Raw genomic sequence first — 13,243 nt, 5'->3', positions numbered from 1 at the left:
GGTCGCAAAGAGTCAGACACGATTGAAGCTACTTAGCACACTTGCATGCACAGCTTGTCACTGCAGGCCTCCCTGAAAGCAGAGGTGGTTTCAGGGAGAAACCAAAACCAAAGAAGAGAGTGGTTGCTCTATCCTTTCTTACAAACACCCACCAAATCAGCATAATTTCCAGCAGGGGCTGTCCAAACATCTCCCTCACCCCTGTGACCACGGAGAGTTAGAAAGGCTGTGTCACCTATCCTTCCTTTTAAAGGAATGGTCTTCTTTAAGGTCAGAACTGAAAAGAAATTGTGGGCCCAGGCAGTGAAGGGTAAGGAGTTGGTAGTGAAAAGAGAAGCAGAGTGTTTGGTGCCTCAGTCCCAGAAGTTCCTGGGAACTCTCCTGCCCACTTCACCCTTTTAGTACAGACGCAAAGGCTAGCCCCTCTGCAGCAGCCTTTTAAAGTGCTGTCAATAAGGGATCTTTCAAGGATAGTTGGAATGCTCATCAGGGGAAAGATTTCTGTTTCTCTCCTGGGAGGCTTCAGAGACGTCTACATTTCCCAGAACTTCCCAGAAGAGAATCAAGGGGAAGGAAAATTACTGCTTAGACTGCAGTTGGCAGTGGCTTTGGGGATCAGCTCCCCTCCCCCCAGGCCCTGGCTTGGTGCCTCTATGGGGAAGCATCTTTAACTTCCATTGCCAGGGGTGTTTTGCTTCTAGTGAGTGGAGGAGGAGATAGGAGAGGAAATAAAAGTACAAAAATGAAAAACAAAGAATTCCTGAAGGTCTGATAAGTTGTTCAGCTATGCACCAAAACATAAATATTTGGCCAAATTAGTTACTCCAAATGCTTTATATTTCTAAAATTGAGCCATAGTTTTGTTATACTTTGAAGTTTTTCAGCTCTTGACAATCCTGTGCAAATCTAAGGGGAGTGGGGCTTGGAGTTCATTTCCCTCCCCGAGATCCCAGCAAATACTTAGCTTCTTTTCTTTGAGGCCTGGTAAAATGATTTTGTTTTGTTGGTCATCTCTTTCCAAAGGGACATGTTCTGTGTTTGTGCAGTCACTCAAGTCAGCATTTTATTAGTGAACAAGCAACAAGCAACATGTGCTGGAAAATAATAGCTTGGAACTGATGAGAAAGCTCTAATGGTTATTAAAATATCTGCATCCTAATATAATCTGCAGTGATGCCGCAGCTTAATTTCTGCTCACCTTTTGTTGAATTCACCTTTTGAGATTTGCATGACTTCAATCATGGAGTATCTCATTACTGAAATCGAATTTACTTATGCTATGGCATGGCAGAAATCACTGTTCCCTCGGGCTGAAGAATGAACATCCATAAATTGAGTGTTTATATGATCCTCAGGCTGTTGGTTAATTTCCTTAGTGCAGTCCTATTACCTGAAAACTTGGGTTCACCTCTTGGTGGATGTCAAACCAAAAGACACAACCAAGCCAAGGAAGGGGAGATGGAAGGTTTTCTTACTATACTTGCAGCAAGTAAGGAGAACCAGGGATCTTTCCCAAAGCAGTGTTTTCCCGGACAGCAAAATTGGGGAAGTTTAAGCTAAAGATATTCATGAAAGGGTTTGAGTTGTAGGCAGAAACCAAACTTTAACTAATTAAAGTCAGGAGGGTCAGTAAAGGTCAACAGCCTCATCCTTTACGTTCCAGCTGACCTTGTGTGGTTGAGTGCTTCAGGCTAATCTTTACCTTGAAATAGAACTGGGACTCTTCACAAGTGGTGTATTATCTTTGCTAGTGTTATTTCTCATGCCATAAGAGTCTTTGTTTCTGCATTCTTTTGTTCCCTAGAGATCATTAATTACTGAGACTTGGTCAAGGGTATGACCAGGCTTGAGTCACAGAATGGTTTAGGCCAAAAATGGCTTCTCTTATGTCGAGAAAGCTATGCCTAGTTTTATTTCTCTGGGCATCCCTTCCTTAACTGCTTATCTGATCAGTTGTTTGCTATCATTTTAAAAAGCAGTGAGATATTTTAAGGTCTAGGAAACAATGTGTCCCTCTTCTCCTGCAGTACCTATGTTGAAGGAAGTTAATTATTTTTTTGAATTTATTTTTGGCTCTGATGGGTCTTTGTTGCTGCATGGGGTCTGCTCTAGCTGCAGTGAGCAGGGGCTGCTCTTCTGTTGTGGTGTGCAGGCTTCTCACTGTGGTGGCTTCTCTTGTGGAGCACAGGCTCTAGGTGCGTGGGCTTCAGTAGTTGCGGTTTGCAGGTTCTAGAGCTCGGGCTTAGTAGTTGTGGGCTTAGTTGCTCTGGGGTATGTGGGATCTTCCCAGACCGGGATCGAACCTGAGTCCCCAGCATTGCAAGGTGGACTCTCAACCACTCGACCACCAGGGAAGCCCGAGGAAGTTAATTAAACAAGGAGGGTATTAGATTAAAGTGGTTTAATGCCTTAGTAGCCTAACCTAAGCCAAACCTAAGCAAACCCAAACCTAAACCTGTAGACACCTCAAGGTAAAGAAATCAAACCTAAGGAGAACCCATCAGAACAAACCAAGTAGATTTTCCCAAATAAGGCAACTGCTTAAGCTATAGTCAAGCAGATAATTGCTTTGTTTTGGCCTCTTCTCTATCAAGTCTCTACTCGAGCATCTATAATATAAATGGTGAAGCACTCTGGTTTGCTGGTACCCAATTCAAATCGATTTTTGCTCAAATAAACTCTTAAAAGTGTAATATGCCTCACTTGATCTTTTATCAAGGGGAAGATCAAGACAGAAAGATGGAAGAACCAAGCCCCATGGTTAAGCCTTTGGCCAGTGGGAAACTTTTTCTCTAGTAGTAGCTCACTGTGCATCATACTAATGAAAATTATTTTAAAAATTATTTGGCCGCGCCGGGTCTTAGTTGCGGCACACGGCAACTTTAGTTGCAGCATGCGGGATTCTTTTAGTTGTGGCATATGGGATCAAGTTTCCTGACCAGGGATCAAAACCGGGTCCCCTGCATTAGGAGCATGGAATCTTAGCCACTGGACCACCTGGGAAGTCCCAAGAACTATTTTTGTTAAAGAAGACAATGTGTGGTGTTACTAAGAACTGTCACTTTCTAGGCAATGTGCTAAAGAAGTATCAAGCCTGCTCTCAGGCCCCAAATCTTTTGACCTCATTCCCAGGAAGCAAGACTACGGACCACCTTCGGATGTTGCTGATGAGAGTGAATGTGTAGCTTAGAGTTCAGGTCAGATATTTAATGCAGAAAATCAGAGGTCCTGCCTCTTTAGAGTTAGCTCTAAAGATTTATTCTATTCTCTTTTATTAGGAAATACTTGTGTTTGGGGATGGGGGTGGTTATGGGAGGGACAGAGCACGACTGAGTGTGTAATTTTTGTGTAGGAAACTTTAAAGATATTGAAAGCACAGGAGATTCACCTATATATGCAGACACTGACTGAATTACTCTGAAATTGTTTCTGTTGTTCAATCACTCAGTCATGTCCGATAATTTGCAACCCCATGGACGGCAGCACTCCAGGCTTCCCTGTCCTTCACTATCTCCCAGAGTTTGCTTAAACTCATGAGGATGAGATGGTTGGATGGCATCACCTACTCTATGGACGTGAGTTTGAGCAAGCTCTGGAAGTTGGTGGTGGACAGGGAAGCCTGGCGTGCTTCCCTGCAGTCCATGGGGTCGCAAAGAATCAGACACGACTGATCGACTGAACTGAACTGAACATTTAATCAAAGTAAACCAATCCCAGTAAGCTTTCCAGAGCAAAATTCTTCAGAAAATATTATCTCCACATCTTCCTGGTTACTATCACTTGATTTTATCAAAGGAGCCTCTCCCTCTCCTTGACTGGCCCCTCAGTTCCTGCCCTTCCTAAGCCTTGGAAGGCCTGTCTCTCTTTTCTCTTGAAAGAGCAGATGAAATTCCTGTTTCTCCAGGAAGGCTTTCTTGGAGAAAAGGAGCGACTTGCCTTTCTCTGGACTTTTGCAGAACTTTCCTTGCACCACTTCATGGCAGTTATTTCATTATGCTGCATTGTAGCAGTGTATATTCACATCTTATCTCTTCTACTTATCTCATCTGACTTATAAGTTCCTGGAAGGCAAGATCTGTGATATATAGATAGTCCCTAACTTAGGATTCAACTTACGATTTCTTGACTTTACAAGGATATGAAAGCAATATGTATTGAGTAGAAACTGTACATCAAATTTTGAGCTTTCCCCAGACTAGTGATATGCAGTCCAGTATGCTCCCGATGCTGGGCAGTGGCAGTAACCTTCTCTCCCAGTCAGTTATGCCACTGTGAGGATAAACAATGGATACACTCTCAACCATTCTGTACCCACACAACGATTCTGTTTTTCACTTTCAGTACAGTGTTCAATAAGTTACATGAAATATTCAACACCTTATTGTAAAATATGCCTTAGATGATTTTGCCCAACTGCAGGCTAGTGTAAGTGTTCTAAGTGCGTGTATAATATCATATAAGAAATGAATTGCCAGTCCAGGTTTGATGCAGGATACAGGATGCTTGGGGCTGGTGCACTGGGATGACCCAGAGGGATGGTACAGGGAGGGAGGTGGGAGTGGGGTTCAGGATGGGGAACATGTGTACACCAATGGCGGATGCATGTTGATGTATGGCAAAACCAATACAATATTGTAAAGTAAAAAAAAATATATATATGATGTTTGGTAGGTTAGGTGTATTAAATGTATTTTTAGCTTACAATATCTGAATGTAACACTATTGTAAGTCGAGGAAGATCTGCATTGTACTTTGTGCCACTGTGCAGTCATTAAGCCATGCCTGATTCTTTGCGACTTCATGGACTGTAGCACATTGGGCTCCTCTGTTCTCCACTATCTCCCAGAGTTTGCTCAAATTCATGTCCATTGAGGGGTGATGCTGTCTAACCATCTCAGCCTCTGCTACCCGCTTCTCCTCTTGGCTTCAGTTGTTCCCAGTATCAGGGTCTTTTGCAATGAGTTGGCTCTTCACATCAGGTGGCAAAAGTATTAGAGCTTCAGCTTCAGCATCACGCCTTCTAGTGAATAATTCAGAGTTGATTTCCTTTAGGATTGACTGGTTTGATCTCCTTGCTGTCCAAGGGACTCTCAAGAGTCTGCTCCAGAACCACAGTTCAAAAGCATCAATTCTTTGGCTCTCAGCCTTCCTTATGGTCCAACTCTCACATCCATACATGACTACTGGAAAAACCATAGCTTTGATTAGATGAACTTTAGTTGGCAAACTGATGTCTCTAGTTTTTATAATGCTGTCTAGGTTTGTCATAGCTTCCTTTCCAAAGACCAAGCATCTTTTAATTTCATGGCTGTAGTCACCCACAGTGATTTTGGAGCCTAAGAACATAAAATCTGTCACTACTTCCACTTTTTCCCCTTCTATTTGCCATGAAGTGATGAGCCCAGATGCCACGATCTTAGTTTTTTGAATGTTGAGTTTTAAGCCAGCTTTTTCTCTCTGCTCTTTCACCCTCATCAAGAGGCTCTTTAGTTCCTCTTCACTTTCTGCCATTAGAGTGGTATCATCTGCATATCTGAGATTGTTGATATTTCTCGTGGAAATATCTTGATTTCAGCTTGTGATTCATCCAACCTGGCATTTCGTATGATGTACTCTGCATATAAGTTAAAAAAGCAGAGTGACAATATATGGACTTGACGTACTCCTTTCCCAATTTGGAACCAGTCAGTTGTTCCATGTCCAGTTCTAACTGTTGTTTCTTGACCCATATGCAGGTTTCTCAGGAGACAAATAAGGTGGTCTGGTATTCCCATCTCTTTAAGAATTTCCCACAGTTTGTTGTGATCCACACAGCCTATGGCTATGTGGATCGTAATTTGTATCTTCACACTATTTAGCATAGTACCTCGTACTTAAAAGGCACACTGCTATTTATTTAGCAATGAAATAAATGCAGCCAAGGCCAGATCTACTGCACAGCAGTATACTGCCTGTGACCAAAATGTTCTTACAAATAAGGATAGAAAAAGTCAAAGCTCCACTTTCTAAGTTTCAAATAAATACTTCCCTGATTTTCTCTATCAAAACTCAATACTGAGCATATTAAATTTGGTCAGAATCAACTGAGCAGTTTAGAGTGTAAACTCAAGTAAACTCAAGTAAACATTTTTCTTTCTCTTTCTTTTTTTCTTCCTTGGGAACAGATGACACTTTACTGGACAAAAAGGAAAAATACCTGGGTGGGAGAAATTGGGTGGGGCCAGTTAAGCCCACATTCCACTACTAGATTTAGTTGAAAATACCAAGCTGTTTTCAAGAAATCTGAATTTAACTGACTCCCTCACACCGTACTCAGGGGTGCCTTCCTTGGAGAACTGAAAGCAGAAGGAGTTGGGAGCTGAGAGTAATGCTGAACAAAAGGTAATTATTTTAAATCAAAACATATGCAGGAAGGGTGAAGTTAAGCTAAATTCCAAGGGGCAATTGCCACTCAGCTTTCACTTCTCAGACCTATCTTCTCTGATAAATTTTCCCTAGTTACATAAAAAAAAAGAGGTGGGGTGGGGTTTGCTCTGCCATTCTTTAAAATAGCACTTTTAAATAAACTGTCTCCTTTTAATATGCTAGTGCCTCTCATCTCCTGATTGCCCTATGTATAATACCTGGTACGATGTGGTCTTAATATGCAAGTAATGAGAAGATGAGGAACAAGTGGTAGAAGAATTAAAAAGGAGGAAGAAAAGGTAGGAAAGATAGTTCCTGTCCTGTTTACTCAATGTCTGAGAGTTCTGGGAGACTTGGGAAGCCTTTTGGTTGTGGCAATGGTAGAATTTATTTTTCAGTTTGTAATGCATAATGTTATCTCTCATGGTTGTGTGGATTTGATGAAACAACTGCTATTAGTTTGGGATGATTGGGGAGAATCTATGGGCAATCAGTGCAAAGAGCCTAACTGGGCTGAAATCTCCAGCAGTGATAACTTTGGGGCACAGAACTTAAGTCCTGTCATTTGGATACTTGGACTTTGGGGAAAGAAGAAATTGGTGAGAAATAATAATTAGAGATTAGCCTAATGAGGCTAGAGAAATGCAAACAGAGGCTTGTTTATGTTTCTTCACAAATACAGAGAAATGCCTGTCAGCCCTGGCCCCAACAACGGAAGTGACACAAGAGTGCAGAGCAAGGAACAGGACTCTCAAGGCCAAAGCCAAAAGAGTGAGATCAAGGGCAGGTGTGCCACGGGTCTAGCCTTGAAGGGCTTCTGGCACAGAAGGGCACGATGCACCCCCAGCTAGGGACCGAGATGGACACTCTAACTTTATGAAGGGATTCTGTTTAGCCAACCCTAGACAGGGGCTTTTCAGAGTTCCAGAAACAGCAGGGGGTTTTAATAGTGCCTAGGAAATACACAGATGTCTGAGAAGTCAGAGGAGCAAGAGTGGGTGACATTTCTGGAATTTTATTTAGAGAACACATAGATATTTAGAGCTCAGGGTTGGAGCAAAGATGTTCTTGATCTCACAGAAAGAGCAAATTCTGAGACCTCTTTAGGGAATGCAATTCACAGTAAAGAACAGCATTCTAGGAAAAGCAGGTCTCCCAGAACTAGAGAAATAAGAGGAAGAAAGAGAGAACGACCCCTTCACAAACCCCAAAACAACTGTTCTGATAAGGTGAGAGCACTGGGGAACTCTGAGTCAGGACAGGTACTGCCCCTCAGGATCCTGAGACCTACCTGTCCTCTGAGTAACACCTCTCCAATGGACGACTTCCTCTGGCACATTTCTGCCCATTGATGACCCAGCCTAACTTCTAAATCCTCCAATAAAATGGCACCAGCCACTTTACCATCCTCTCCAAACATCTGGCTTTCCTTTGATCTTCCTCTTGATCATGAAATTCCTTTTCAAAACCCCATTGGTTCCCATGGATTTTTAAAAATTTTTTATTTTTTGATATTTTCTTCTCACTTAGGGCTTTAGCATTCCCAATGCTTTCTCCATTAGTTCGGGTCCATTCAGAAGATACAACTGCTACTAGTTATTTGAACAGAGAGAATTTAACATGTTTTTAAAGCCTGTTAATGAGATATAGAGCTGGTAGCAAAGTAACTAAAAGAATAAATCTGTGCATGCTAAGTTACTTCAGTCATGTCCGACTCTTTGCGAACCTATGTACCGTAGCCCACCAGGCTCCTCTGTCCACGGAATTCTCCAGGCAAGAACACTGGAGTGGGTTGCCATTTCCTACTCCAGTGGGTCTTCCCAGCCCAGGGATCGAACCCAGGTCTGTTGAGTCTCCTGCATTGGCAGGTGGATTCTTCCCCACTGTGGCACCTCGGAAACCCAGTACCACTATCTATACATAATTTATTTTCAGTGATCAAGTCTAGCTCTTACTCCTGTACTAGTTTTATCTGTCGGACGTGTGTAATAATTTCAAGCTCACTTTGCTTATACTGCACACTCGGTAGGTTAGGGAGACAGTATGACGTAGTGTGAATCCTGGACCACATTGTGTGTGTATGCACTCAGTCGCTCAGTCATGTCTGACCCTTTGTGACCCCATGGACTGTAGCCTGCCAGGCTCCTTTGGGTCCAGGAAAATTTCCAGGCAAGAATACTGGAGCAGATTGCCACTTCCTTCCCCAGGGGATCTTCCTGACCCAGGGATTGAACCTGTGTCTCCTGTGGCTCCTGCACTGGGAGGCAGATTCTTTATCACTATGCCTCCTGGGAAGACCCATGAGAAGACCCCTGGACCAGATTGCCCATATCTAAATGCTTGCCTTCCCTTTTACCTGCTGTGCGTGCCCTTGTAAACACAGCTTCTTAAATGTCTATAAGCTTAGTTTCTATAAGCTTCATTTCTCTGTCTGTAAAATGTAATGGTACCTACTTTAAAGGATTGTTTTTAAGTTTAATAGTGATATGCAGGGAGTAAATAATCCATGACAGATATCATTAGTATAAGGATATTAAGTCTATCAGTTATTTCCTTCTCCTCGCCAATGTTCTCTGGGTACAAAACACTAAGTCCCTCCCAATACTCTTATTCTTCTTCTCATCTTACACTTGTTGTCCTCTACAGGTACCACTTTCATAGGTTTGTCAAGGTGACTGTCTCCCCCTCCTTTAGTTTTTCAATCAAGTCAGTTATACTCTGGTTATACATACTTCCCTGGCCATGCATCCGTCACTCCTCCCAGTATCTAAGACCATAGTTTTGTCTTTTAAATCTCGTTTCTCATCATCATCTCTTTATTGGGATGTTCAACTCCCACATCTGCCCTTTTCTTCCAAGCCTTTGCTGTCAGTAGAGAAATTATGTCTATCATCTATGCTATAGTGGCTTTTGATTCCTAGTCCAAGGCCTCTTAGTTTCTTTTCAGTTAATGTTGTTCTTGCAGCATTTTAAACCTGAGATGTGCTGGGAGGAGATTTCCAGGAGCAAGTGAACAGGAATCTTCAAGTGGCAGAGGAATCATGAGAGCAGACATGAGAGCGTAAGATAATAACTTTCAAGAGCTCGGTGATCTGTCTTGGGTATTTGACTTGGACAGAATGCTTATTTCATATAGGTTAAGCAGGGCATCTCAAGACTGTCAGAAAATGAATCTGTCTTTGTTATGCCAAAGAAATCTGTTATCTAGTCAAAACAACTAATCAAATAATTTCCACATTAATTTTTCATTTTATGCTTGTATTTGCACATCCAGCCCAAAACTCTCCAAGGAATAAATTATTATTTCAGTATGTGAAGGTTTAGTTTCTTTTGGCTACTCCAAACCATCCAAATTATAAAAGTTAAACTATCTATCATGCTTCATAAACGTACTTCCAAGAGCCAGAGAAGAGGCATCAGGAGTGGGGAATTTCTTATGTGTCCATGCATGTACAGAGTTCAAGCTCTAGGAATAAATGTGTCAAGAATGTGTAACTGCTGCCGAGTAATTATGCAACTTACATTTCTGCCAATAAAATTTGAGCCTGAGTTATGTAAGATTGAATTATAAATCCAACCTTTGCACCAATTATCACTGAGATGTGGAAAGAAGGAACATTATAAAGGGTAGAGGGGAAGAAAAATGAACGACAAGTAATAGTCTTTAGGTAAATCTGGGAGTGCACAATAAATGTTAGTGTTGGTTACTCTAGCTTGTACAGCTGCCACTATCATTTTTAATTCCTGCAACATGTCTTCTTTGTGACATGTTAATAGCACACTTGTCTCAAGGGTGCAAGCACAGAATAGGAGTGTAAATTTTTAAAAATGTCAATAAAAAACACCTATATTCTCCTGTTCAACAATGTAAACATTAAAAGTAACTAAAACTGACTTCCATGCCTAATCCCAGTTGGCTCCCAGAGGTACCCCCATAAACTGAGGTATAATCCTTCTAGTGCATTCACATACAAAGACATACATATATGTTATATAATACATATAATTATATAATATACATATTATATTATAAAATTGATTACTGTGTGTGTATGAGAGGATGTTTTATATATCTGGTATCATACCATACATGTCATTATGAAACTTACTTCTTTCACACAACAGTATATAATGAAGATCTTTGACTTCACTACATACAGATATCTCATTCTACTTAACTACTAAACTCTATCTGCATACAAATAAGATGTTTCTAGTTTATGTGATTACAAACAATTCTGCCATGAATAACTTATATGTGTGAGAGTAGAGGTTTCTTTAAATGGAGAAATAAAATTGTTAGATCCTAAGGCATATGCATTTTTAATTAAATGTGTATTGTCACATTCATATCAGGAATGCAAGAGGATACCATTTCACTATACCCTAGCCAACAATGATATTTTACATCTTGTCGATCTGAAATGGTGTTTCTTAATTGATGTGAAATGTTTTCTCATTATTGTGTGGTGAAAATATGCTTCATTGTTGTTCCAATTTGCACTTCTTTGACTGTGAGTAAGATTTGACATCTTTGTATATGTTTATTGTTACTTGTATTTCCTCCTCTTTGAATTCACTTTTCATATCCTTTGCACACTTTTCTTTTTTTTTCAATTCTGGTTTCCTCACTTTCTAACACCATACACAAAAATAAACTCAAAATGGATTAAAGATCTAAATGTAAGACCAGAAACTATAAAACTCCTAGAGGAGAACATAGGCAAAACACTCTCCGACATACATCACAGCAGGATCCTCTATGACCCATCTCCAAGAATATTGGAAATAAAAGCAAAAATAAACAAATGGGACCTAATTAAACTTAAAAGCTTCTACACAACAAAGGAAACTATAAGCAAGGTGAAAAGACAGCCTTCAGAATGGGAGAAAATAATAGCAAATGAAGCAACTGACAAACAACTAATCTCAAAAATATACAAGCAACTCCTACACCTCAATTCCAGAAAAATAAATGACCCAATCAAAAAATGGGCCAAAGAACTAAATAGACATTTCTTCAAAGAAGACATACAGATGGCTAACAAACACATGAAAAGATGCTCAACATCACTCATTATCAGAGAAATGCAAATCAAAACCACTATGAGGTACCATTTCACACCAGTCAGAATGGCTGCGATCCATAAGTCTACAAGCAATAAATGCTGGAGAGGGTGTGGAGAAAAGGGAACTCTCTTACACTGTTGGTGGGAATGCAAACTAGTACAGCCACTATGGAGAACAGTGTGGAGATTCCTTAAAAAACTGGAAATAGAACTGCACATTTTGCTATTGGATGGTTTATTGATCTTTTCTTCTTATTGACATAGGAGTGCTTTAAATATCTTGGATTTTGATCAAGGCAACTTTAGGGACACCATTCACACGGTGGTCTACATGAAAGTCTCCCCCTGGTGGTGCGCAGTGTACAATGTACATAGTCACACTTGGCAGTTCATCTTTGGTTTGTGATGAATTATGTAAGCATTTTATCCTTAATCTGTCTCCTGTCTTTTAACATTGCTTGTGTTATTTTTTTCATAGTAGAATAATCATACCTAATCAGTCTTTTCCTTCATGTTGTTCGCCTTCTCTGTTTTGTTTAAAATGGTCTTTCCTACCAAAGGTAATGAGACATTTTCCTGAATTTCCTCTGATTGTTTTCATAGTTATTTTTTAATGCTTGTATCTTTAATGTTTCTTAAAATTATTAAATTTTGTAAATGATGTGAAATAGGAATCTAAACATTATTTTTCCTATTAATCATAACCAATAGTCCCAACAAATTATTGGATAGTTATCCTATCCCCTTATCTAAAATACTACCTTTATTATATACTCTTTTTTTCCTATACTCCTGACTGCATTTGGGGGTTCTACACTATGGTCTTATGATTAAAATAATATTTGGAGAAAGTACTCATTTAGCTACACTAGGGTGATCGCTATCTACTAATAACTGAGAGGTTGAGATTAAAATAAGAATCCATTCAATATTGGCTTTAATTCATAGTATACAACTTTATGTTAAACTTTGTGTTATAAATTATGTGAAATTCTCACTTCTGAGAGGAGGCTCAGTCTATCATATTAATCTGTCTGTCATCTTTATAGAGTCCCTACATTGAAGACCCTGTCTAGTTGCTCTTATAAACATATAATTAGAACTGGTGGATGTTACACAATGTCTCTGGTGCCCAGATTCTGGTGCCCAGCTAAGCAGCCAAACTTTTTCTTCCCGAATACTGTGCTTGACTTGAAAATGCTTAACCTGATTTAACCATGTACATAGTAAATTAATAAAAATTAATAACTATATCTTTTAACTTTAAATGAATAGATCACTTCCAACAAAAGTATAAAGCATTTGAGCTTTTCTGTAGGGCCATGGGGAACTTAAGTGTAAGATTCATCTGATAGCCCAGTTTGACAGATAGTCAGCACTAAATACACATTTGCAAGGTGAAAGAAGCTAATACCAGGCTTAACTTTAAAGAAAAAAAACCTTTTTTTTAATGGGAGTATAGTTGCTTTACAATGTTGTGCAAGCTTAACTTTTTAAAAAAGCATTATTATTATTTCTTTTTTCTAGGCATTTGACTGATTTGCTTCATTCAGAGTTGCTGTTTTGCTCTTATTGCTTTACAACATATGATATTAGAAAAGTTCAGTCTCTCAGTCATGTCCAACTCTTTGCAACCCCATGGACTGCAGCACACCAGGCTTCCCTGTCCTTCACCGTCTCCTGGAGCCTGCTTAAACTGATGTCCATCAAGTCAGTGATGCCATCCAACAATCTCATCATCTGTCATCTTCTTCTCCTCCTGCCTTCAA

The 13,243-nt window shown here is 40.1% G+C and overlaps 1 protein-coding gene across 2 annotated transcripts in view; it reads left to right on the top strand.

The window, feature by feature from the left end:
• Nucleotides 1-6,289: 6,289 nt before the first annotated feature.
• CALD1 (caldesmon 1) overlaps nt 6,290-13,243 on the top strand; it is a 231,484-nt gene continuing 224,530 nt past the window's right edge. Inside the window, exon 1 of one of the 2 annotated variants that reach the window (XM_027538941.1) lies at nt 6,290-6,381. The gene's annotated coding sequence lies outside the window, so the exon portion shown is untranslated. The remainder of the gene's footprint in view (nt 6,382-13,243) is intronic. The other variant, XM_027538940.1, reaches the window with a different exon arrangement.

This window comes from Bos indicus x Bos taurus, chromosome 4, assembly GCF_003369695.1.
Source record: "Bos indicus x Bos taurus breed Angus x Brahman F1 hybrid chromosome 4, Bos_hybrid_MaternalHap_v2.0, whole genome shotgun sequence".
NCBI lineage: Eukaryota > Metazoa > Chordata > Mammalia > Artiodactyla > Bovidae > Bos > Bos indicus x Bos taurus.
This window is presented reverse-complemented; position numbering and strand designations above follow the sequence as displayed.